General features: G+C 48.6%; 6 non-coding genes across 6 annotated transcripts; all 6 read left to right on the top strand.

Moving 5' to 3' along the window:
* The first annotated feature begins 4,624 nt into the window (after positions 1 to 4,624).
* On the top strand, positions 4,625 to 4,706 carry trnas-aga. The gene has a single exon. It is a non-coding gene; the product is annotated as a tRNA-Ser (tRNA).
* Positions 4,707 to 5,725: 1,019 nt separating this feature from the next.
* On the top strand, positions 5,726 to 5,799 carry trnan-guu. Its single transcript has one exon. It is a non-coding gene; the product is annotated as a tRNA-Asn (tRNA).
* A 2,994-nt stretch (positions 5,800 to 8,793) lies between these two features.
* trnas-aga lies at positions 8,794 to 8,875 on the top strand. The gene has a single exon. It is a non-coding gene; the product is annotated as a tRNA-Ser (tRNA).
* Positions 8,876 to 16,743: 7,868 nt separating this feature from the next.
* Positions 16,744 to 16,825, top strand: trnas-aga. Its single transcript has one exon. It is a non-coding gene; the product is annotated as a tRNA-Ser (tRNA).
* A 1,709-nt stretch (positions 16,826 to 18,534) lies between these two features.
* Positions 18,535 to 18,608, top strand: trnan-guu. Its single transcript has one exon. It is a non-coding gene; the product is annotated as a tRNA-Asn (tRNA).
* Positions 18,609 to 23,344: 4,736 nt separating this feature from the next.
* Positions 23,345 to 23,426, top strand: trnas-aga. Its single transcript has one exon. It is a non-coding gene; the product is annotated as a tRNA-Ser (tRNA).
* Positions 23,427 to 23,888: the final 462 nt, after the last annotated feature.

The following is a 23,888-nucleotide window of genomic DNA, read 5'->3' as shown; positions in this document are numbered from 1 at the left end:
GCCATCGACTTTCGCACCAGGGCCCGTCAGAGTGAGTGGAACGCCCCGGCCCAGTGTGACGCTTTCTTGCAGGGCTTGAATTACTATTTCAAGGATGAGTTGGTGTCCCACGACCTCCCTTCTTCTCTGGATGGGCTTATCGAGCTAACGACCCGTCTGGACCGACGCATCCTGGCGAGACGTCGGGAGAGGCAAGAGGGACAGGCGGACCGCCAGCTATCCACCCAAGCTCGTTTTCCTCCGGAGACTGGACTACCCTCGTCGGGGCAACCGTCGAGGCAACCCGAACCCATGCAGGTGGGTCGCAACAGTCTCACCCCCGAGGAACTGGAACGTCGGCGTTGAGGGAACCTCAGTCTCTACTGTGGCCTGGCGGGTCATTACATCTCCAAGTGTCCAGTAAAAGCCCAGACTCACCAGTAGCGGAGGAATTACTGGTGAGTCGAACCTCTGAACTTTCCTCTGCCCGACGCCCTCTTTGTCATGCCCGTCTGCTGTTGTCTGATGGTTCTCACACCCTCGCCACCTTCAAAGACTCTGGTTGTGACATTAATCTTATGGACAAGGAACTAGCCCGCCAGCTTGGCATCAGTTGTGTTCCCCTGCCTGAACCTGTTCCCGCCAACGCCCTCGACGGCCATCTCCTGGGGACTGTTTCTCACCAGACGGTCCCAGTGCGCATGCTCCTGTCTGGTAATCACCATGAGACCATCCAGTTTCACATCCTGCAGTCTCCCCGTCTTCCCCTCATCCTGGGTTACCCCTGGCTTCGGCGACACAACCCCAACATCGACTGGAGGACGGGGGTCATCTTGGGTTGGAGCCCTTCCTGCCACCAAATGTGCCTGAAGCAAGCCTCAGCTCCTCAACCGGCCACCTGCTCCAGTTCTGCTCCAGATCTGACGAGGATCCCAGCCGAGTAACATGACTTTGGGGATGTTTTTAGCAAGTCTAGGGCCACCTCCCTTCCTCCTCATTGGCCCTGTGACTGCGCCATAGACCTCCTGCCTGGTTCCGCTCCTCCTAGGGATCGCCTTTACTCTCTGTCCGCCCCTGAGAGAGGCGCCATGGAGAAATACATAAACGACTCGTTGGCTGCTGGTCTCATCCGTCCCTCCTCGTCTCCTGCTGGGGCTGGGTTCTTCTTCATGGAGAAGAAGGACAAATCTCTGCGTCCCTGCATAGATTACCGGGGGCTAAACGGCATCACGGTGAAGAATCGCTACCCTCTCCCACTCATCTCCTGTGCTTTCGAGCTCCTGGAGGGGGCCACCATCTTTTCGAAGTTGGATCTACGCAACGCCTACCAATTGGTCCGCATCAAAGAGGGAGATGAGTAGAAGACCGCCTTCAACACTCGCAGGGGACATTATGAATACCTGGTGATGCCCTTTGGCCTCACCAACGCCCCCATCCGTCTTCCAGGCTTTGGTCAATGACGTTCTCAGAGACATGTTGAATAAGTACGTGTTCGTCTATATTGATGACATCCTCATCTTTTCACGGACCAAGGTGGAACACGTACACCACGTCCAGGCAGTTCTACATCGGCTCCTGGAGAACTCGCTCTTCGTTAAAGCTGGGAAGTGCGAGTTTCACTCCCCGTCAGTCTCCTTCCTAGGATACATCGTTGGCCAAGGGAACATCAAGATGGACGCCGCCAAGGTCTCTGCTGTCACCACCTGGCCTGTTCCTGACTCCCGCAAGGAGCTCCAAAGGTTCCTGGGTTTCGCCAATTTTTACCGACGGTTCATCCGTGGCTACAATACTGTGGCCGCACCCCTCACGGCACTCACCCCCTCCAAGGTTCCGTTTCGGTGGTCTGCCGCGGCCGACGAAGCTTTTCAGACACTCAAGACACGTTTTACATCGGCCCCCATCCTCCAATTTCCGGACTCAGAGAGACAGTTCGTGGTGGAGGTGGACGCCTCCGACGTGGGGGTGGGAGCTGTTCTGTCCCATAGCTTTCCACTGATGCTATGGAGGAGGATGCGGACATGGATGCCTCGGACGAATATTAGCCCTCCTCCGGTCCCCGTCCTCCCACCCAACTCTGCGTGGGATTGGGTTTATTTTCTTTATTCTTTTTTTTGTTTGTTTTGGGTCGTCAGGAGCCGTCCCTTGAGGGGAGGTTTCTGTCACAGTCTGCCATCTCCTCATTCTCATCCACTTCACCTCCCAATACTTTTCCACCTGTCCCTCCTTCTCCTCACCTGCCTGCCTGCCACCCCCCTCTCATCAGCCCAACTCTACTCACCTGTTGCACTCAGTTGCCTCTGATCACCAATTAACCCGGTATATAGACTCCCCTCACCGTTCACACAGTGCCAGATTGTTCTCAGCATTCATGCAAGACTCTCCAGCGATTTCCCGACTTCCTGCCTGGCTTCGACTCTCCTTTCGTCTGTCCCTCGCTGGTTTGTTTGCATCGTGTGTTGGATCTCTTGGTTACCGGACCTTCCGCTACCCCGACTACGTCTCATGCCTGCTCCTCTCGGAACCCTCGCTCAATCCTGAGCCTATGTGTGAGTACGGTGTACCTATTCCTGTGTTACTACTCTGTGTTACAGTATCGTAATAAAGTTCGTTACCAACTATACCTGCCTAATTCTGTGCTGCTATTGGGTCCAAGCTATACCCGTTACAATAATAGGCATTGACTACAAAACACATGAATAAATAATCTGATAAAGAACAAATAACAAATAATGGGTTATTAATGTTCAGAGTTTTGTCCGAGCCAGGTTTAATAGCCCGATGGCTGTGGAGAAGTAGTTATTCCTGAACCTGGTCGTTGTAGTCTTCAGGCTCCTGTACCTTCTACCTGAAGGTAGCAGGGAGATGAGTGTGTGGCCTGGATGGTGTGGATCTTTGATGATACTGCCAGCCTTTTTGAGGCAGCGACTTCCATAAATCCCCTCGATAGAAGGAAGGTCAGAGCCGATGATGGACTGGGCAGTGTTTACTACTTTTTGTAGTATCTTCCTCTCCTGGGCACTCGTTGCCGAACCAAGCCACGGTGCAACCGGTCAGCATGCTCTCTATTGTGCACCTGTAGAAGTTAGAGAGAGTCCTCCTTGACAAACCGACTCTCCGTAACCTTCTCAGGAAGTAGAGGCGCTGATGAGCTGTCTTGATAATTGCATCAGTGTTCTCGGACCAGGAAAGATCTTCAGAGATGTGCACGTCCAGAAATTTGAAGCTCTTGACCCTTTCAACCATTGACCCGTTGATATAAACGGAACTGTGGGTCCCAATCCTACTCCTTCCAAAGTCCACAATCAGTTCCTTGGTTTTGCTGGTGTTGAGGGCCAGGTTATTGTGCTGGCACCATATGGACAGTTGCTCAATCTCTCTTCTATACTCGGACTCATCCCCATCAGTGATACGTCCCACAACAGTGGTGTCGTCAGCGAACTTGATGATGGAGTTCGCACTATGACCGGCTACGCAGTCATGAGTATAGAGTGTCCACGGAGCCTTGAGGTGCTCCCGTGCTGATTGTTATGGAGTCTGACACATTTCCACCAATATAAACAGACTGTGGTCTGTGGATGAGGAAGTCGATGATCCAATTGCAGAGGGATGCGCAGAGACCCAGTTCTGCGAGTTTGGTTACCAGCTTGGAGGGGATGATAGTATTAAATGCCGAGCTGTAATCAATGAATAACAGCCTGACATATGAGTTTTTGTTGTCCACGTGGACCAGAGTGGAGTGGAGGGCCAGCGATATCGCATCCACCGTTGGTCTGTTGTGGCGATAAGCAAACTGCAGTTCACCCCTCTGAAGGATTTCCTGACGTCGGCCTCTGTGACTGAGACTGAAATACCATCACAGCGAATGGGGGCTCGAGAAGGCACATCAGTATTCTCCCAATCAAAGCGTGCGTAAAACGCATTGAGCTCGTCAGGGAGTGATGTTTCGCCGACATTCAAGCTGCCTCCTGCTTTCGCCTAGTAGGATGTGATTGTATTCAGGCCCCGTCACAGCTGCAGAACATCCAATAATTGGGCATATTGGTGGACGGGAAAGATTAAACGCGTATCGGATTTAAACTGGTCAGCTCATTAAGGGCTCTGGTCGAAAGGGTTTCCTGGCTGGCTTGCAGGTAAGTCCCTCATTCACTCTTATTCGCGTTATTTAGTATGTTTTTCCCCATCTCTCTCTGTCTCCCCCTCCAAGGTTGGTTCTTCTGTTTGCCTTCATTAGCTTCAATTGAATTTGCTTAAGTGTTATTTATCACTTGTAGCTTTTGAAAGATTCAAGCGGGTATCAGGCGATTTCTAAGGGCTGAATCGGCCAATTCGAGGGTGCTTTCATCGACCGATGCAGCTTAAAATCAAACTGCTACGTCGAGGCGATAGAGGCTCCCGATGTTGAAGCCCTGCGCGGGCACCAAGAAAGTGAGTCCCTCCCCCCAAATTGTGTCTCACCTCCTCACATATTTTGATAGCGATTTTCAACGAATCTGCCTGGCCTGGTGTGTGTTTCCGGCGCACTCCAGCTTTGGTTCAGGATCAGTACTACTGCCGTGACACTGCAATCAGCGCTCTCAGTTTGTCCCAGCACTCACCGAATTTTTGTGATGAATTATCTTCTTCGAGCGCAGGCATTTGGAGCGCAGTGGTCGTGGCCGAGTGGTTAAGGCGATGGACTAGAAATCCATTGGGGTTTCCCTGCGCAGTTTCGAATCCTGCCGGTTACGGCGGTAGCACGGTTCGCTCGTTTGAACCGACCTGTGCATAATTTTGACGGGATGTTCACGACCTGCTGTCAGAATCAATATTCCGCCAAATAGGTTAGTACATATATCCGTAGCGCAAAGATTTCGGTCACGCCGGTAAGTCGATTGATTATCTGCTGCGACTTGGAACAAATGGCTTCGTTACTCAGCTGTATATTTACCTAGTTGGCTCCGGTCCTGAATACTGCGGCCCAAATACTGCGGCCCAGAGTATGTGCTGAGCGATAATTCACCTCTCATTCACTGCACGCCAGAGAGTGTCGACCCCCAATGCCACACCTGTGCTCACTGGACATACCCGGTGAATTGTTGCGGCACACCTCATCACATGTGAAGTCCGCTGAGAGTACGACAACAACCTCACCCGCGGCTCCTCCTCTCTGATTATCTGTTGTTTTCGCACCTTACATTCTTGATCAACCCTTCAACATCTCGAGCTTCCCTGTCCCCTGACTATCATGTGGAGTATGTGTGAAGTCCGCTGAGAGTACGACAACAACCTCACCCGCTGCTTCCCTCTCCCCTGACTATCAGTCTGAAGAAGGGTCTCTACCCAAAACGTCACACATTCCTTCTCTCCAGAAATGTTGCCTGTCCCGCACAGTTCCTGCAGCATTTTGTGTCGACCACATGCGTACCCTTTCTCGGGTTGGGGCCGGATCTGTACACAGGAAGCTAAGTGTTTGCAGAATTGTCTGCATGATGAGGACCGTGACTTCCTGCCCAAGTGAACGTTAAGGGGGCTTCGTATAAGGATACTTTATCCTCAGAATATATAACAAATTACTGTATGTGTAAGCGTTGAGAATGTAGGATGTGATCCTGCACTATATGGGTGGTCTGAATAACATTGATTTTAGAAAACAATCTTCCTGGACCAAATCTTTGATGCCGTTTATGAAAAGCAATTTCCCAACCGTGTCCCAGGTCACCGCTTCCCAGCTCGGGAATGATCCGTTTATTCCCCTTTCCGTCCAGTTGTCTCTGTGGCGTAATCGGTTAGCGCGTTCGGCTGTTAACCGAAAGGTTGGTGGTTCGAGCCCACCCAGGGACGATGGCGATCTGATATTTTTTCCTGTGCTTGTCCTTGGCAGCTGAGCAAATCTGCTCTCTCCAGAAGCTGGCGCTCTCTGCTGTCGCCTCAATCCGCTGATTGGGTGTCTTCTTGCGGCGTCTCGTTTCGTTTCATTCAAATGTTCCTGTTTTCATTAAAAAACATCCCAAGAAGGGTCTCGACCCGAAACGTCGCCTATTCCTTTTCTCCAGAGATGCAGCATGGCCTGCTGAGTTGTTTAAGCTTGTTGTGTCTATCCCTGGAACCAGCGGATTGGATCTCTGCTGAACTGCCGCTGGACAGTTTTAAGAAGGTACAGCGAGACGTTTGGACACAAAAGGCGTCGAGTGGTATGGGGAGGGGAATAGTGGAATGTGTTGGGATGATCAGCTCAGATCCTGTTGAATGGTGGTGGAAACTCGTGTAGGCGCTTGGCCTGCTCCTGCTATTTTCAATGTTAATGTTGTTCTCACGGAGACCGGGATGTAGTTTTGCAGAAGGGCGCACGTTTTGCGTGTTTAAGGCCCGAGGTTCAATTCCCGTCACTTCCAGCTGGTGACTTTACAAAAGTTGTGAAAAATCCCGCAAACGGTGTCTGAAGAAGTTCGGACTTTAAAATGCAGACTCGATTTTACCCGGAGTCCTAGAGAACTGGGAAAGTGAGGTTTCGGGGTATAAATCCTCGTCGATTTGCCCGTTTACATTTTATTTCGTTCAATGTCAGGACCTGGGAAACGGGAGCAGGTATACGCAACAGCAGTGAGCACAAGGATGTTAACCCAGGTGTAAAATCCTGGGAACATGGCGAAGTAGTGAGACAGGGATAACAACACAGATGAGCACACCAAGAAAATGAAGAAAGACAGTGAGAAAGACAAAAGGGGAAGGGAGCACTCCCTCCCCCTCCTCTTCATCCTCCCTCTTCTTTCCCTACTGCTCCTCCCCTCTCCAATCCCTCCCTCACCTATTTATCCTACTCCTTTCCCTTACCCTATAACTCCCTCCCTCGAAAACTCTTCTCCCCTCTCATATCCCTCTAACCCCCCCCCCCACCCCCACTCCTCGCCTCCCCCTATCCCCCCACTATCCCTCCTGATCTTCCCCACGGCCCTCCTCGTCCTATAATCTCCACTCCCTTCCTCCCCCACTCCCCATCCTCTGCCTCTACCCCCATTCCTACCCACTCTCCATCCTCTTCTCCCTCTTCTTTCCCTCCTCCTCCTCCTCCCCTCCTCCAATCCCTCACCTATCCCTCCCTCTCCTTTCCCCTACCCTCAGTAATTCCCTCCCTCCCTCCATAACTCCTCTCCCCTCCCTACCCCCTTTCTATCCTTCCACCCCCCCCCCCCACCCCCCACTTTCCAAAAGTGAACAATGAGATATTTAAAATTTTGCAAAGAACTGTCGAGCTCCATCCAGCGCGGCCTGTCGGCTTCGGAAGTCACGGTCTTCGGTAAATAAGCGGCCGTTCCTGGTTTCCCAAAGCTGTGAGTTTTCTCCCGACGCCTGAGCATCATCATCCGGCGAGAACGGCCTGGAACATCGGGCCCCGTAGCGGCGACTGCGGAGGCCAAAATAAGCCCGACTATGGGTGGACATGGGGATGGGGAGTGGACTTTCTGCTTTCCTCATAATGGAAGCCATTGTGGGTGGATGTTTTTTATGTTTAAATCTCTTTATTATTGTCATTTATGTATTCTTTTTTTATGTGCTGCAATGGCAATAAGCTTTTCATTAATAAAGTCCCTTTGAACTTTTGAACCTTTGATATTCCACCACTCACCCGTTCCCCCAACGCAATATTCCACCACTCACCCATAGCCCCTAACTGCGCAGCCGTGGCTCATTTCTCTTCTTACCCGAGCACTCCCTTTCCCTCCTCTTCATGTGTGGGAGGGGAGGAAGGAAAGGTGGGAGGGAAGTTGGGTGCGTGGCCGGGGGTGGGGTGAGAGGGAGGGGGGGGGGGGGTGTGTGTGGACGGGGAGGTGTCGGAGGGGGGGGGGAGAGTGTGGTGTGGGGGGGAGAGGGATTGTGGGGGTGGGGTGTGTGTGGCGGCGTGAAGTGGGGTGGGGGTCAGGTGTGTATGTGGAAGGGTGGGGTGTGGGGGGAAGAGGGATGTCGGGAGGGAGGGGTATGTTGGGGAGGGTGTGTGTGTGTGGGAGGGATATGTGTATGGGCGTGGGGGGGGGCGGGGGGGGGGGCGGGTTGTGTGTGTGTGTGTGTGTTTGTGTGTGTGTGTGTGTGTGTGTGTGGGGCTGGGGTTGTGTGGGGGAGGGGTGTGTGTGGGGGGGGGGTTGTGGGGTGGGATTGTGGCGGCGGGGAGGGTTGTGGGGGCGCGGGAAGGTTGTGGGGGGCTTGTGTGTGTGGGGGGGGGGGGGATTGGGGGGCGGGGAGGGAGATACACATCCAGCCAAAGTTTGCAAGGAGAAACCGCGAGAATGTTATTATATTACACTATATTCATATATACACCATGATATTACTATATTACACTATATTCAACCACGTCCGAATCGCGGAATTGGGCCATTCAGCTCATAGTCTACATTGCCATTCAATCATGGTGGGCATATATTTCCCTCTCAACCCCATTCTCGTGGTTTCTCCCTGTAAGCTTTGGCGTCAATCCTAATCAATTATCTATCAATCTCCGCTTTAAAAATACCCAATGTCTTGTCCACCACAGCTGTCTGCGGCACTGAATTCCAGAGATTCACCACCTTCTGACGAAATAAATTCCTCCTCATCTCCTTTCCAAAGGTATTTCATTTTATTCTGAGTCTATGCCCTCTTGCTCCAGAGTGTTCCATTAGTGGAAACAACCTCTCTACTTCCGCTCTATCCAGGCCTTTCACTGTTCCGGCGCTCTGCAGCTTTGGTTTAGAATCAGTACTACTGCTGTGACACTGCAATCAGCGCTGTCTCAGTTTGTCCCAGGACTCACCGATAATTTCTGGTGATTTATCTTCTTCGACCGCAGGCATTTGGAGCGCAGTGGTCGTGGCCGAGTGGTTAAGGCGATAGACTAGAAATCCATTGGGGTTTCCCCGCGCAGGTTCGAATCCTGCCGATTACGGCGGTAGCAGGTCCGCTCGTTTGAACCGACCTGTGCATAATTTTGACGGGATGTTCTCTAACTGCGGTCAGAATTAATATTCCGCGGAAATAGGTTAGTAAATATGTCCGTAGCGCAAAGATTTTGGTCACGCCGGTAAGTCGATTGATTATATGCTGCGACATGGAACAAATGGCTTCGTTACTCAGCTGTATATTTGCCTAGTTGGCTCCGGCCCTGAATACTGCGGCCCAGAATATGTGCTGAGCGATAATTCACCTCTCATTCACTGAACGCCATAGAGTGTCGGCCCACACTGCTACACCTGTTCTCACTGGACATACACGGTGAATTGTTGCAGCACCACTGACCACAGTTGAAGTTCTCCTCCTCTCTCCGCTGAGAGTACTACAACAACCTATCCCGCTACTCCTCCTCTCTGATTATCTGTTGTTTTCACACCTTACATTCTTGTTCAACCCTTCAACATCTAGAGCTTGCCTCTCCCCTGACTATCAGTCTGAAGAAGGGTGTCTACCCAAAACGTCACCCATTCCTTCTCTCCGGTAATGTTGGCTGTCCCGCACAGTTCCTGCAGCCTTTTGTGTCGACCACATGCGTACCCTTTCTCGGGTTGGGGGCGGATCTGTACACAGGAAGCTAAGTGTTTCCAGAATTTTCTGCTTGACGAGGACCGTGGCTTCCTGACCAAGTGAACGATAAGGGGGGTTGGTATAAGGATACTTTATTCACAGAATATAAAACAAATTACTGTATGTGTAAGCGTTGGGAATGTTGGATGTGATCCTGTACTATATACGGGGTGGGGGTGGGGTGAGGTGGGTGGGGGGATCTGAATAACATTTATTTTAGAATAATCTTTCTGGCCCAAATCTTTGATGCCGTTTATGAAAAGCAGTTTCCCAACCGTGTCCCTGGTCACCGCTTCCCAGCTCGGGAATCGTCCGTTTATTGCCCTTTCCGTCCAGTTGTCTCTGTGGCGCAATCGGTCAGCGCGTTCGTCTGTTATCAGGACATTTTATTATTATTATTATCCAATTAACAGCTGATAATTATCCCATTCCTTAGCTTGCATCTCAGTAAAATTCATTTCTAAGCGCATTTGTGGTTTACGATTATTTAAATGGTAAATGTAGCTTCAGAAACATTTTTTTTGCATGTTAAAACCCACATGAGAACCATGGAAGCTTTTGCAATTTTAATGATGGATTTTTCACTTTTTAAACTTATTATATAACAAACTAATAAAGATAAAACATAATCCCTTACTTTTGATGAAATGCAGTGAGCAAACGCGATAATTCCCGATATTTTCTATCTTTCAACTACTTCCCTCCGGCAGACGTTACAAGGCCTTCTACGCCCGAACATCCAGACTCAGGAACAGTTTTATCCCAAGAGCTATAGCGGCGCTGAACCGGCCCTAATGAGTGCCCCCCCACCCACCCCCTTTGGACAGTCTCCCTCAGATGCTCACGTCAATCAATTCAGCTTGCTTATTTATTGTATTTATTTACCTTTCCTGTACATCAGTGGAGCTGCACACTAAATTTGTTAAAAGAAATGTAGGTCCCTTGCAGTCAGAAACAGGTGAGTGGATCATGGGGAACAAGGATATGGCGGACCAATTGAATAACTACTTTGGTTTCGTCTTCATTAAGGAAGACATAAATAATCTGCCGGAAATAGCAGGGGACCGCGGGTCAAAGGAGTTGGAGGAATTGAGTGAAATCCAGGTTAGCCGGGAAGTGGTGTTGGGTAAATTGAATGGATTAAAGGCCGATAAATCCCCAGGGCCAGATAGGCTGCATCCCAGAGTACTTAAGGAAGTACCTCCAGAAATAGTGGATGCATTAGTAATAATCTTTCAAAACTCTTTAGATTCTGGAGTAGTTCCTGAGGATTGGCGGGTAGCAAACGTGACCCCACTTTTTAAGAAGGGAGGGAGAGAGAAAACGGGGAATTACAGACCAGTTAGACTAACATCGGTAGTGGGGAAACTGCTAGAGTCAGTTATTAAAGATGGGATAGCAGCACATTTGGAAAGTGGTGAAATCATTGGACAAAGTCAGCATGGATTTACAAAAGGTAAATCATGTCTGACGAATCTTATAGAATTTTTCGAGGATGTAACTAGTAGCGTGGATAGGGGAGAACCAGTGGATGTGGTGTATCTGGACTTCCAGAAGGCTTTCGACAAGGTCCCACATAAGAGATTAGTTTACAAACTTAAAGCACACGGCATTGGGGGTTCAGTATTGATGTGGATAGAGAACTGGCTGGCAAACAGGAAGAAAAGAGTAGGAGTAAACGGGTCCTTTTCACAATGGCAGGCAGTGACTAGTGGGGTACCGCAAGGCTCAGTGCTGGGACCCCAGCTATTTACAATATATATTAATGATCTGGATGAGGGAATTGAAGGCAATATCTCCAAGTTTGCGGATGACACTAAGCTGGGGGGCAGTGTTAGCTGTGAGGAGGATGCTAGGAGACTGCAAGGTGACTTGGATAGGCTGGGTGAGTGGGAAAATGTTTGGCAGATGCAGTATAATGTGGATAAATGTGAGGTTATCCATTTTGGTGGCAAAAACAGGAAAGCAGACTATAATCTAAATGGTGGCCGACTAGGAAAAGGGGAGATGCAGCGAGACCTGGGTGTCATGGTACACCAGTCATTACCCAGGCTCGCCTGGGGAAGCCAATGATCCTCCCAGCAGACTAAATTCTACAAGACGACGCCTGAGAGCCAAGTCAAATAATCCTAGTCATTATCCCAAAGCCGAAAGCAGCAACAACGACCAGCCTCAAGAGCACCTGGCAGTTGGACCTGCTCTCCGAATACTACAACTGAATGTTGAAGGCCTCTCTGCAGCCAAGCGACGCCTCATCGAACTCCTCGCCCACCAACACTCCATCGACGTCATCTGTCTCCAAGAGACTCACGTTGGGCACAGAGGAAGCGGGCCGTTACACCATCAATGGCTTTGATCTTCTTTGCTATTCAGGACTGGGCACGGCCCCTGCTTGGCCAGCCTTCACAAATGGGGCAGCAGCCCAACCCCACGGTGTGCTTGTGGAGAGCAGCAAACAATGCAACACATCATTGAAGCATGCCCTCAACAAAGACCCAAAGGAGGGCTTGTCACCCTTCATACAGCAGATCAAGAGGCAACTGCTTGGCTAAAGGACTTTGCATTCGCTAAATAAATAAATAAGTAATTGAAAGTGGGCATGCAGGTGCAGCAGGCAGTGAAGAAAACGAATGGTATGTTAGCTTTCATAGCAAAATGATTTGAGTATAGGAGCAGGGAGGTTCTACTGCAGTTGTACAGGGTCTTGGTGAGACCACACCTGGAGTATTGCGTACAGTTTTGGTCTCCAAATCTGAGGAAGGACATTATTGCCATAGAGGGAGTGCAGAGAAGGTTTACCAGACTGATTCCTGGGATGTCAGGACTGTCTTATGAAGAAAGACTGGATAGACTTGGTTTATATTCTCTAGAATTTAGGAGATTGAGAGGGGATCTTATACAAACTTACACCATTCTTAAGGGATTGGACAGGCTAGATGCAGGAAGATTGCTCCCGATGTTGGGGAAGTCCAGGACAAGGGGTCACAGCTTAAGGATAAGGGGGACATCCTTTAAAACCGAGATGAGAAGATCTTTTTTCACACAGAGAGTGGTGAATCTCTGGAACTCCCTGCCACAGAGGGTAGTCGAGGCCAGTTCATTGGCTATATTTAAGAGGAAGTTAGAAGTGGCCCTTGTGGCTAAGGGGATCAGAGGGTATGGAGAGAAGGCAGGTACGGGATACTGAGTTGGATGATCAGCCATGATCATATTGAATGGCGGTGCAGGCTCGAAGGGCCGAATGGCCTACTCCTGCACCTAATCTCTATGTTTCTATGTTTCTAAATCTCGTTGCACTGACGTGCAATGACAATAAAAGATATTATTATTATTATTATTATTATTATTATTATTATTATTTATATCTCCACGGCCAATGTTTGCTAACCACTTCCGCTGTTGTTGCCCCTTCAGCTCCCTCTTGTCTTTACCTTCGTTTTTGTTTATCTTCTGGACTCTAAAGTAAGATAACTGTGCCTCGCGGTCACCCCGACATGCACAGTTATTTACAGCTCAAAAACGGGCCGTTTTCGCGGTTTTTAACGGATGTGAAAGTACGCGTTTCCAGCATCAATAACATGTACCGGTCGTGACGTTTGTACCCCAGTTAAAATTGTCGTCCACGTGGGTGAGGATCTATGATCCAGTGACCTTTCGTGAAATCACCCTATAAGGATACTTTATCCACAGAATATATCCACAGAATATAAAACAATTTACTGTACGTGTAAGCGTTGGGAATGTTGGATGTGATCCTGTACTATATACGGGGTGGGAGTGGGGTGGGTGGGGGGGGGGGTCTGAATAACATTTATTTTAGAAAAAAATCTTTCTGGCCCAAATCTTTGATGCCGTTTATGAAAAGCAGTTTCCCAACCGTGTCCCTGGTCACCACTTCCCAGCTCGGGAATCGTCCGTTTATTGCCCTTTCCGCCCAGTTGGCTCTGTGGCGCAATCGGTCAGCGCGTTCGGCTGTTATCAGGACATTTTATTATTATTATTATACAATTAACAGCTGACAATTATCCCATTCCTTAGCTTGCATCTCAGTAAAATTCATTTCAAAGCGCATTTGTGGTTTACGATTATTTAAATGGTAAATGTAGCTTCAGAAGCATTTTCTTTTTGCATGTTAAAACCCACCTTAGAACCATGGAAGATTTTGCAATTTTAATGATGAATTTTTCACTTTTAAAACTTTTTATATAACAAATTAATAAAGATAAAACATAATGCCTTACTTTTGATGAAATGCAGTGAGCAAACACGATAATTCCCGATATTTTCTATCTTTCAACTACTTCCCTCCGGCAGACGTTACAAGGCCTTCTACGCCCGAACCTCCAGACTCGGGAACAGTTTTATCCCAAGAGCTATAGCGGCTCTGAAACGGTCCTAATGAGTGCCCCCCCACCCACCCCCTTTGGACAGTCTCCCTCAGATGGTCACGACAATCAATTCAGATTGCTTATTTATTGTATTTATTTACCTTTCTTGTACATCAGTGGAGCTGCACACTAAATCTCGTTGCACTGACGTGCAATGACAATAAAAGTTATTATTATTATCATTATTATTATTTATATCTCCACGGCCAATGTTTGCTAACCACTTCCGCTGTTGTTGCCCCTTCAGCTCCCTCTTGTCTTTACCTTCGTTTTTGTTTATCTTCTGGACTCTAAAGTAAGATAACTGTGCCTCGCGGTCACCCCGACATGCACAGTTATTTACAGCTCAAAAACGGGCCGTTTTCGCGGTTTTTAACGGATGTGAAAGTACGCGTTTCCAGCATCAATAACATGTACCGGTCGTGACGTTTGTACCCCAGTTAAATTTTGCGTCCACGTGGGTGAGGATCTATGATCCAGTGACCTTTCGTGAAATCACCCTATAAGGATACTTTAATCACAGAATATATCCACAGAATATAAAACAATTTACTGTATGTGTAAGCGTTGGGAATGTTGGATGTGATCCTGTACTATATACGGGGTGGGGGTGGGGTGGGTGGGGGGGGGGGGGGCAGTGTTAGCTGTGAGGAGGATGCTAGGAGGCTGCAAGGTGACTTGGATAGGCTGGGTTAGTGGGCAAATGCATGGCAGATGCAGCATAATGTGGATAAATGTAAGGTTATCCGCTTTGGTGGCAAAAATAGGAAATTAGACTATTATCTGAATGGTGGCCGATTATGAAAAGGGGAGATGCAACGAGACCTGGGTGTCATGGTACACCAGTCATTGCCACAGGTAGCGAAGAAAGCGAATGGTATGTTAGCATTCATAGCAAAAGTATAGGAGCAGGGATGCTCTACTGCAGTTGTACAGGGTCTTGGTGAGACCACACCTGGATTATTGCGTACAGTTTTGGTCTCATAATCTGAGGAAAGACATTCTTGTCATATAGGGAGTACAGAGAAGGTTCACTAGACTGATTCCTGGGATGTCAGGACTTTCATATGAAGAAAGACTGGATAGACTCGGCTTGTACTCGTTAGAATTTAGAAGATTGAGGGGTGATCTTATAGAAACTTACAGAATTCTTAAGGGGTTGGACAGGCTAGATGCAGGAAGATTGTTCCCGATGTTGGGGAAGTCCAGAACAAGCGGCACAGTTTAAGGATAAGGGGAAAATCTTTCAGGACCGAGATGAGAAAAACATTTTTCACACAGAGAGTGGTGAAGCTCTGGAATTCTCTGCCACAGAAGGTAGTTGAGGCCAGTTCATTGGCTATATTTAAGAGGGAGTTAGATGTGGCCCTTGTGGCTTAAGGGATTAGGGGGTATGGAGAGAAGGCAGGCTGCTGTTGGATGATCAGCCATTATCATATTGAATGGCGGTGCAGGCTCGAAGGGCCGAATGGCCTACTCCTGCACCTATTTTCTATGATCCTATGTTTCTATAACCACATTCCCCTGCCTTCTACCCATAACCTCTGACACCTTTACTAAACAAGAATATATCTATCTCTGCCTTAAAAATATCAATTGACCTGGCTTCCACAGCCGCCAGAATGCTACAGAATCACGACCATCTGACAAAATAAATTTCTCCTCACCTTCCTAATACGATGTCCTTTAAATCTGCGGCTATAACCTCTAGTCATAAACCCTCCCGTGGAAACATCCCCTCCACACCCACTCTATCCAATCCTTTCACTATTCTGCATGCTTCAATGAGATCCCACTCATTCTTCTAAACTCCATCGAGTACAGGCACAGTTTCAACAAACGCTCCTGATAGATTAACCTACTGATTCCTGGGGTAATTATTGTAAATGTCCTCTGGACCCTCTCCAGGACCAGCACATTTTTCCTCAACTATGGTGCCCACAATTGCTCAAAATATTCAAATTGCGGCCTTACCAGCGCCTAAAAGATCTTCAACATTACATCCCTAAATTTCCTGTCCGCCAAACAATTCTCTATCCATGTCAATACCCTACTCACAATCCCATATGCTCTACTTTTGCTCAGTAATCTCCTGTGGTACCTTATCAAAAGTTTTCTGAAAGTCCAGATATAGTACATCCACTGGCTCTCCTTCATCCAATATTATTTCTCACCTAATGCAAATTTATTTCAGTTCCACTGTCTCCCTACATCCTCTGTCCTTTGGTATATCTGGGAGGTTGTTTACATGTCCCTACCCACAGTGGCATTACCTTTGTTAAATGCCAATTTTAACTCATGCTGCATCTTGCACCCTATATCCAGGTTGCTGTTTGGGGGTTTGTAGATAATTCTCATTAGTGTCTTTTTACCTTTACAATTCCTCATTTCTATCCACAGCTACTCTACATCGTCAGTCCATTGGTCAACCCTCGCAAAGAACTGAATGTCATCCCTCACCAACTGAGCTACCGCACATGCTCGGCCCACCTGCCAGTCCTTTCTATAGGATGTATAACCCTGAATATTTAGTTCCCTGTCCTGACCCACCTGCAGCCGTGTCTCTGTAATCCCCACAATGTCATATCTACCAATCCCTAACTGAGCCTCAAACTCATCCAATTTACTTCTTATATTTCGCGCATTCATATATAATAAATGTAATCCATTACTCACCTCATCTTTTCATCGATTCCTGGCCTGTTGTGTGTTTCCGGCGCACTCCAGCGTTGGTTTACGATCAGTACCACTGCCGTGACACCGCAATCAGCGCTGTCTCAGTTTGTCCCAGGACTCACCGATTATTTCTGGTGATTTATCTTCTTCGAGCGCAGTCAGTTGGAGCGTAGTGGTCGTGGCCGAGTGGCTAAGGCGATGGACTAGAAATCCATTCGGGTTTTCCCGCGCAGGTTCGAATCCTGCCGATTACGGCGGTAGCAGGTCCGCTCGTTTGAACCGACCTGTGCATAATTTTGACGGAATGTTCACTTACTGCTGTCAGAATTAATATTCCGCGGAAATTGGCAAGTAAATATATCCGTAGCGCAAAGGTTTTGGTCACCCCGGTAAGTCGATTGATTATCTGCTGCGACATGGAAAAAATGGCTTCGTTACTCAGTTGTATATTTACCTAGTTGGCTCCGGTCCTGAATACTGCGGCCCAGAGTATGTGCTGAGCGATAATTCATCTCGCATTCATTGAACGCCAGAGAGTGTCGACCCACACTGCCACACCTGTGCTCACTGGACATACCCGGTGAATTGTTGCCCCCCGATCACATGTGAAGTTCTCCTCCTCTCTCCGCTGAGAGTACTACAACAACTTCTCCCGCTACTCCTCCTCTCTGAGTGTTGTACTTTCGGTGGCGCTGGTGCCAGCTGCATCCATCTTCAGACCGGTATCTTTTAGTTTTTTCGTTTTTTTTTTGTTATGTTGAAGTGTGCTTTTTTATGTTTTTTTTAATGTTTTACTGTGGGGGAAGAGGGTACGTTAAGGGGGATACCGTCCTTCGGTCGCTTCCTGGAGAGGACGCGACTATTATTCGAGTCGCGTCCTCGCCCCTCCCCTCCCCCCAGCGGCCTACCTACTGGATTGGCGCGGCCTTTCCTGGCTGGACCGGCCAAAGTTCCAGCAGCGGCGGGACAGCGCTGATACATCGCGGGGCTGGCGATGCCTTACCGGGGATCGCCGTCTGGAGCCCGGAGTGCTGAGCCGGCGGCACCGACATCCTGGAACTGTGGTTCGCGGAGCTCCCAACGCGGGCGGCGATGACAAACATCGTGGGGTCCTGCGACTCGGCCCGGCTAGGCCTGCGGACTCGGGAGCTGCGGACTCCGGTGGGAGGCGGCTGATCGGGAGGTCCGGGCCGCTGAGGAGGATTTTCACCGTCGGGGTTCGGCGTCGGCGTACTCGGGTGCGGGTGCTCGGAAGGCCCCGAACTCGGGTCAACATCTGGGAAGATCGGAGGGGAGGCAGGCTGGGCTATGTTGCCTTCCTCACCTTGGTGCCATTGTGTTATGTTGTGTCGTGGACTTTCTGTGTTTGTGCTTTTTTTAAAATTTTATTTTATTTTTAATGTTTTATTATTTATTATGTATTTATTGTTATGATACTGACTGTAAAGGGAAATTAATTTCCTTGTCTCTAATTGAGACAAGGACAATAAATGTTAATACAATTCAATACAATACGATTATCTGTTATTTTCACACCTTACGTTCTTGTTCAACCCTTCAACATCTCGAGCTTCCCTCTTCCCTGACACTCAGTCTGAAGAAGGGGGGATCTGTACACAGGAAGCCAAGTGTTTCCAGAATTTTCTGCTTGATGAGGACCGTTGCTTCCTGACCAAGTGAACGATAAGGGTGCTTTGTATACGGATACTTCTTCCACAGAATATATCCACAGAATATAAAACAAATTACTGTATGTGTAAGCGTTGGGAGTGTTGGATGTGATCCTGTACTGTATACGGGATGGGGGTGGGGTAGGTGGGGGGTCTGAATAACATTTATTTTAGAAAACATCTTTATGGCCCAAACCTTTGATGCCGTTTATGAAAAGCAGTTTCCCAACCGTGTCCCTGGTCACCGCTTCCCAGCTCGGGAATCGTCCGTTTATTGCCCTTTCCGTACAGTTGTCTCTGTGGCGCAATCGGTCAGCGCGTTCGGCTGTTAACCGAAAGGTTGGTGGTTCGAGCCCACCCAGGGACGCTGGTGATCGGATATTTTTTGCTGTGCATGTCCTTGGCAGCTGAGCAAATCTGCTCTCTCCAGAGACTGGCGCTCTCTGCTGTCGCCTCAATCCGCTGATTGGGTATCTCCCTGCGGCGTTTCACTTCCTTTCATTGAAATGTTCCTCTTTTCTATAAACAACATCCCAGGAACTGAAGAAGGGTCTCGACCCGAAACATCGCCTATTCCTTCTCTCCAGAGATGCTGCCTGTCCTGTTGAGTTATTTAAGCTTGTGGTGTCTATCCCTGGAACCAGCGGATTGGATTCTCTGCTGAATTGCCGCTGGACAGTTTTAAGAAGGTACAGCGAGACGTTTGGACACAAAAGGTGTCGAGAGGTATGGGGAGGGGAACAGTGGACTGTGTTGGGATGATCAGCTGAGAACATGTTGAATGGTGGTGGAAACTCGTGTGGCCGCGTGGCCTGCTCCAGCTATTTCAATGTCGATGTTGTTCTCACGGAGTCCGGGATGTAGCTCTGCAGAAGAGCGCACGTTTTTCGTGTTTAAGGCCCCAGGTTCAATTCCCATCACGTCCACCTGGTGACTTTCCAAAAGTTGTGGAAAATCCCGCAAACGGTATCTGAAGAAATTTGGACTTTATAATGCAGACTCGACTTTGCCCCGAATCCCTGAGAACTGGGAAAGTGACGTTTCGGAGGTATAAATCCCCGTCGAGTTGCCCGTTTATATTTTAATTCGTTCAATTTCGGGACCTGGGAACCAGGAGCACGTATACGCGACAGCAGTGAGCACAAGGACATTAACCCAGGTGTAGAAACCTGGGAACATGGCGAAGTAGTGAGACAGGGATAACAACACTGCTGAGCACGCTAAGAAAATGAAGAAAGAGGCCGAGAAATACAAAACAAACAAGATGAGAGTTGTTGCGATGTGTAGATAGTTCGATATAGGTAATTATGCAAAGCACACTATAAAGGATAGAATGATGGCAGCAATCTGGAATACAATTGGAGTGATTGGAGCGGTGAGAGTGTAAAGGAGAGGCGCGGGGGGGGGGGGGGGGGGGGGGGGGTCCACCAGAAAGGGGCGAGTCTGGACAGACAGGTTTATTTTCCTGGAACAAAGGAGGCGGACCTGATCGGGATTTAGCCAATAATGAGGGTCTTCGAGAGTAGAAAATTATTTCCCATAACACCCCCACAGTCTAGCCACCCGGAAGCTAGAAAGTATCAAAAGTAGTACTGTTTACACAAATGTGGTGTATGGTATCTGGATCCTACCGCATGTAGGAGGCTGGTGGATCCAGGTACTATCACAATGTTTAAGAAATGCTGGACGAAGTGTGACCCGTTGGGTCACACGGGAGGCCCGGTCCCCCAACGTGACCACCAAAGAGTTTCCATCGATGCAAAAAAGTAGCTCTCGCGTTTGCTGCCAGACCCTCTCTGTCCATCCCGCCCTCCCTCCTCTGTTTGTCTCCCCCCCCCTTGACATTACATTAAAGCGGAGAGATTCCTGCGCAGGTCACGCTGCGGCCCGTGATGAGGGAGATCAGGAAAGTATCCGGACTCATTCCTTTCACAACAGGCGGGACACCCGCCAACCGGGCTCAGTCTCTCCAGCCTGCTGACTCGGGACTTGAGGGAAGAACCCCCGCCTTCACCTGCCGGGGACTGAATGTGACTCCCGCCCACACTAATTTGGTTGTCCCTTGACGGCCCTCTGTCTTACCTCATGTTGTCCTTTGAAAGTTACGCAACAATCTGTCTTCCCGCTGCTCTTTGCTATGTTATACTCCTATTATTTTAGTATTATTCCATCCCCATCTTCCCTTGTCAGCCAGGGTTGCCTCTTACTGCCCTTAGAATATTTCTTCCTCTTTGGAATAAAATGATCCTGCAACTTCTGGATGATGCACAGAAATTCCTGCCATTGCTGTTCCACCGTCATTCTTGCAGGGATCCTTTACCAGTCGACCTTGATCGGTTCCTCTCTCATGCCTTCATAGTCCGGTTGATCAACTGCAACCCCGACACTTTTGATTTAACCTTCTCCCTCCCAAATTGCAGATTAAAACCTATCATATTAAGGTCACTACCACCTGGCGGTTCATTTACCTTGAGTTCCCTTATTAAATCATGATTCATTAGACAACACCTAATCCAGAATTGCCTTCATTCTGGCAGGCTCCAGTACATTTGCTCTAAGACTCCATCTCGGACGCACCCTACAAAGTCCCTTTCTTGGGGTCCAGAACCAACCTGATTTTCCCACTCTACCTACATATTGAAATGCCCCTACCCATGTTTTGAGAGATGGGGGACAATCCATCCCATGTTTTGTAATCCGGATTATGAAATTCGGTGAAAAAAAATCTATTAAAATCTCCACTTTCTGCGAGTCACTATTCAGCGCTTGTTAAATGTCTCTCTTAACATCGAATTAACATTAATTGTGTTTGACCTTAAAGTATTACTGAAGGTATTCACGGAGAATTACTTAAAGCTGTCTGATGCGGGTGCAATTATCATTTGAACTCATTCAAGTTCAAGTTCAAGTTTTTTGTCATGTGTCCCTGATAGGACAATGAAATGTTGGCTTTGCTTCAGCACACAGAACATAATAGGCATTGACTACAAAACACTAGAATAAATAAACTTAAAAAGAGCAAATAACAAATAATGGGTTATTAATGTTCAGAGTTTTGTCCGAGCCAGGTTTAATAGCCTGATGGCTGTGGAGAAGTAGCTATTCCTGAACCTGGTCGTTGTAGTCGTCAGGCTCCTGTACCTTCTACCTGAAGGTAGCAGGGAGATGAGTGTGTGGGCAGGATGGTGTGGATCTTTGATGATACTGCCAGCCTTTTTGAAGCAGCGACTTCGAAAAATCCCCTCGATGGAAGGAAGGTCAGAGCCGATGATGGACTAGGCAGTGTTTACTACTTTTTGTAGTCTCTTCCTCTCCTGGGCGCTCAAGTTGCCGAATCAAGCCACGATGCAACCGGTCAGCATGCTCTGTACTGTGCACCTGTAGAAGTTAGAGAGAGTCCTCCTTGACAAACCGACAATCCGTAATCTTCTCAGGAAGTAGAGGCGCTGATGAGCTGTCTTGGTAATTGCATCAGTGTTCTCGGACCAGGAAAGATCTTCAGAGATGTGCACGCCCAGGAATTTGAAGCTCTTGACCCTTTCAACCATTGACCCGTTGATATAAACGGAACTGTGGTGTCCCCATTCTACTCCTTCCAAAGTCCACAATCAGTTCCTTGGTTTTGCTGGTGTTGAGGGCCAGGTTATTGTGCTGGCACCATATGGACAGTTGCTCAATCTCTCTCCTATTATCGGACTCATCCCCATCAGTGATACGTCCCACAACAGTGGTGTCGTCAGCGAACTTTATGATGGAGTTCGCACTATGACCGGCTACGCAGTCATGAGTATAGAGTGAGTACAGCAGGGGGCTGAGCAGGCAGCCTTGAGGTGCTCCAGTGCTGATTGTTATCGAGTCTGACACATTTCCACCAATACGAACAGACTGTGGTCTGTGGATGAGGAAGTCGTGGATGCAATTGCAGAGGGATGCGCATAGACCCAGTTCTGCGAGTTTGGTAACCAGCTTGCAGGGGATGATATTATTAAATGCCGAGCTGTAATCAATGAATAACAGCCTGACATATGAGTTTTTGTTGTCCAAGTGGTCCAGAGTGGTGTGGAGGGCCAGCGAGATCGCATCCACCGTTGATCTGTTGTGGCGGTAAGCAAACTGCAGTGGGTCCAGGTTTTTGTCGAGGTAGGAGTTGATTTTCGCCATGATCAACCTCTCGAAGCACTTCATCTCCAGCCAGTTGGTCCGCACAGGTTTGTAGAACACGACCGGATATACCATCAGGTTCAGGTGCTGTTCTGGTGTTCACCCCGCTTAAGGATTTCCTGACGTCGGCCTCTGTGACTGAGACTCAAATACCATCACAGCGAATGGGGGCTGGAGAAGGCACATCAGTATTCTCCCTATCAAATCGTGCGTAAAACGCATTGAGCTCGTCAGGGATTGATGTTTCGCCGACATTGGAGCTGCCTCCTGGTTTCGCCTTGTAGGAGGTGATTGCATTCAGGCCCCGCCACAGCTGCCGAACATCCAATAATTGGATATATTGGTGGATGGGAAAGATTTAAACGGGTATCGGATTTAAACTGGTCAGCTCATTAAGGGCTCAGGTCGAAACGTTTCCTGGCTGGCTTGCAGGTAAGTCCCTCATTCACGCTTATTTAGTATGTTTCCCCCCATCTCTCTCTGTCTCCCCCCCTCCAAGGTTGGTTCTTCTGTTTGCCTTGTTTAGCTTCAATTTAATTTGTTTAAGTGTTATTTATCACTTGTAGCGTTTGAAAGATTCAAGCAGGTATCAGACGGTGTCTAAGGGCTGAACCGGCCCGTTCGCGAGGGCTTTCATCGCCCGATGCAGCTTAAAATCAAACTGCTGCGTCGAGGCGATAGAGGCTCCCGATGTTGAAGCCTTGCGCGGGCACCAAGAAAGTGAGTCCCTCCCCCCAAATTGTGTCTCACCTCCCCACATATATTGATAGCGATTTTCAACGAATCTGCCTGGCCTGTTGTGTGTTTCCGGCGCTCTCCAGCTTTGGTTTAGGATCAGTACTACTGCCGTGACACTGCAATCAGCGCTGTCTCAGTTTGTCCCAGGACTCACCGATAATTTCTGGTGATTTATCTTCTTCGAGCGCAGGCAGTTGGAGTGTAGTGGTCGTGGCCGAGTGGTTAAGGCGATGGACTAGAAATCCATTGGGGTTTCCCCGCGCAGGTTCGAACCCTGCCGATTACGGCGGTAGCAGGTCCGCTCGTTTGAACCGACCTGTGCATAATTTTGACGGGATGTTCACCAACTGCTGTCAGAATTAATATTCCGCGGAAATAGGTTAGTAAATATGTCCGTAGCGCAAAGATTTTGGTCACGCCGGTAAGTCGATTGATTATCTGCTGCGACATGGAACAAATGGCTTCGTTACTCAGCTGTATATTTGCCTAGTTGGCTCCGGTCCTGAATACTGCGGCCCAGAATATGTGCTGAGCGATAATTCACTCATTCACTGAACGCCAGAGAGTGTCGACCCACACTGCTACACCTGTGCTCACTGGATATACCCGGTGAATTGTTGCGGCATCCCCGATCACATGTGAAGTTCTCCTCCTCTGTCCGCTGAGAGTACTACAACAACCTATCCCGCTGCTCCTCCTCTCTGATTATCTGTTGTTTTCACACCTTACATTCGTGTTCAACCGTTCA

This window comes from Amblyraja radiata, chromosome 45 (assembly GCF_010909765.2).
Source record: "Amblyraja radiata isolate CabotCenter1 chromosome 45, sAmbRad1.1.pri, whole genome shotgun sequence".
NCBI classification, from domain to species: domain Eukaryota; kingdom Metazoa; phylum Chordata; class Chondrichthyes; order Rajiformes; family Rajidae; genus Amblyraja; species Amblyraja radiata.
The sequence above is the reverse complement of the archived record's forward strand: the minus strand, read 5'-3'. Positions and strand labels throughout refer to the sequence as shown.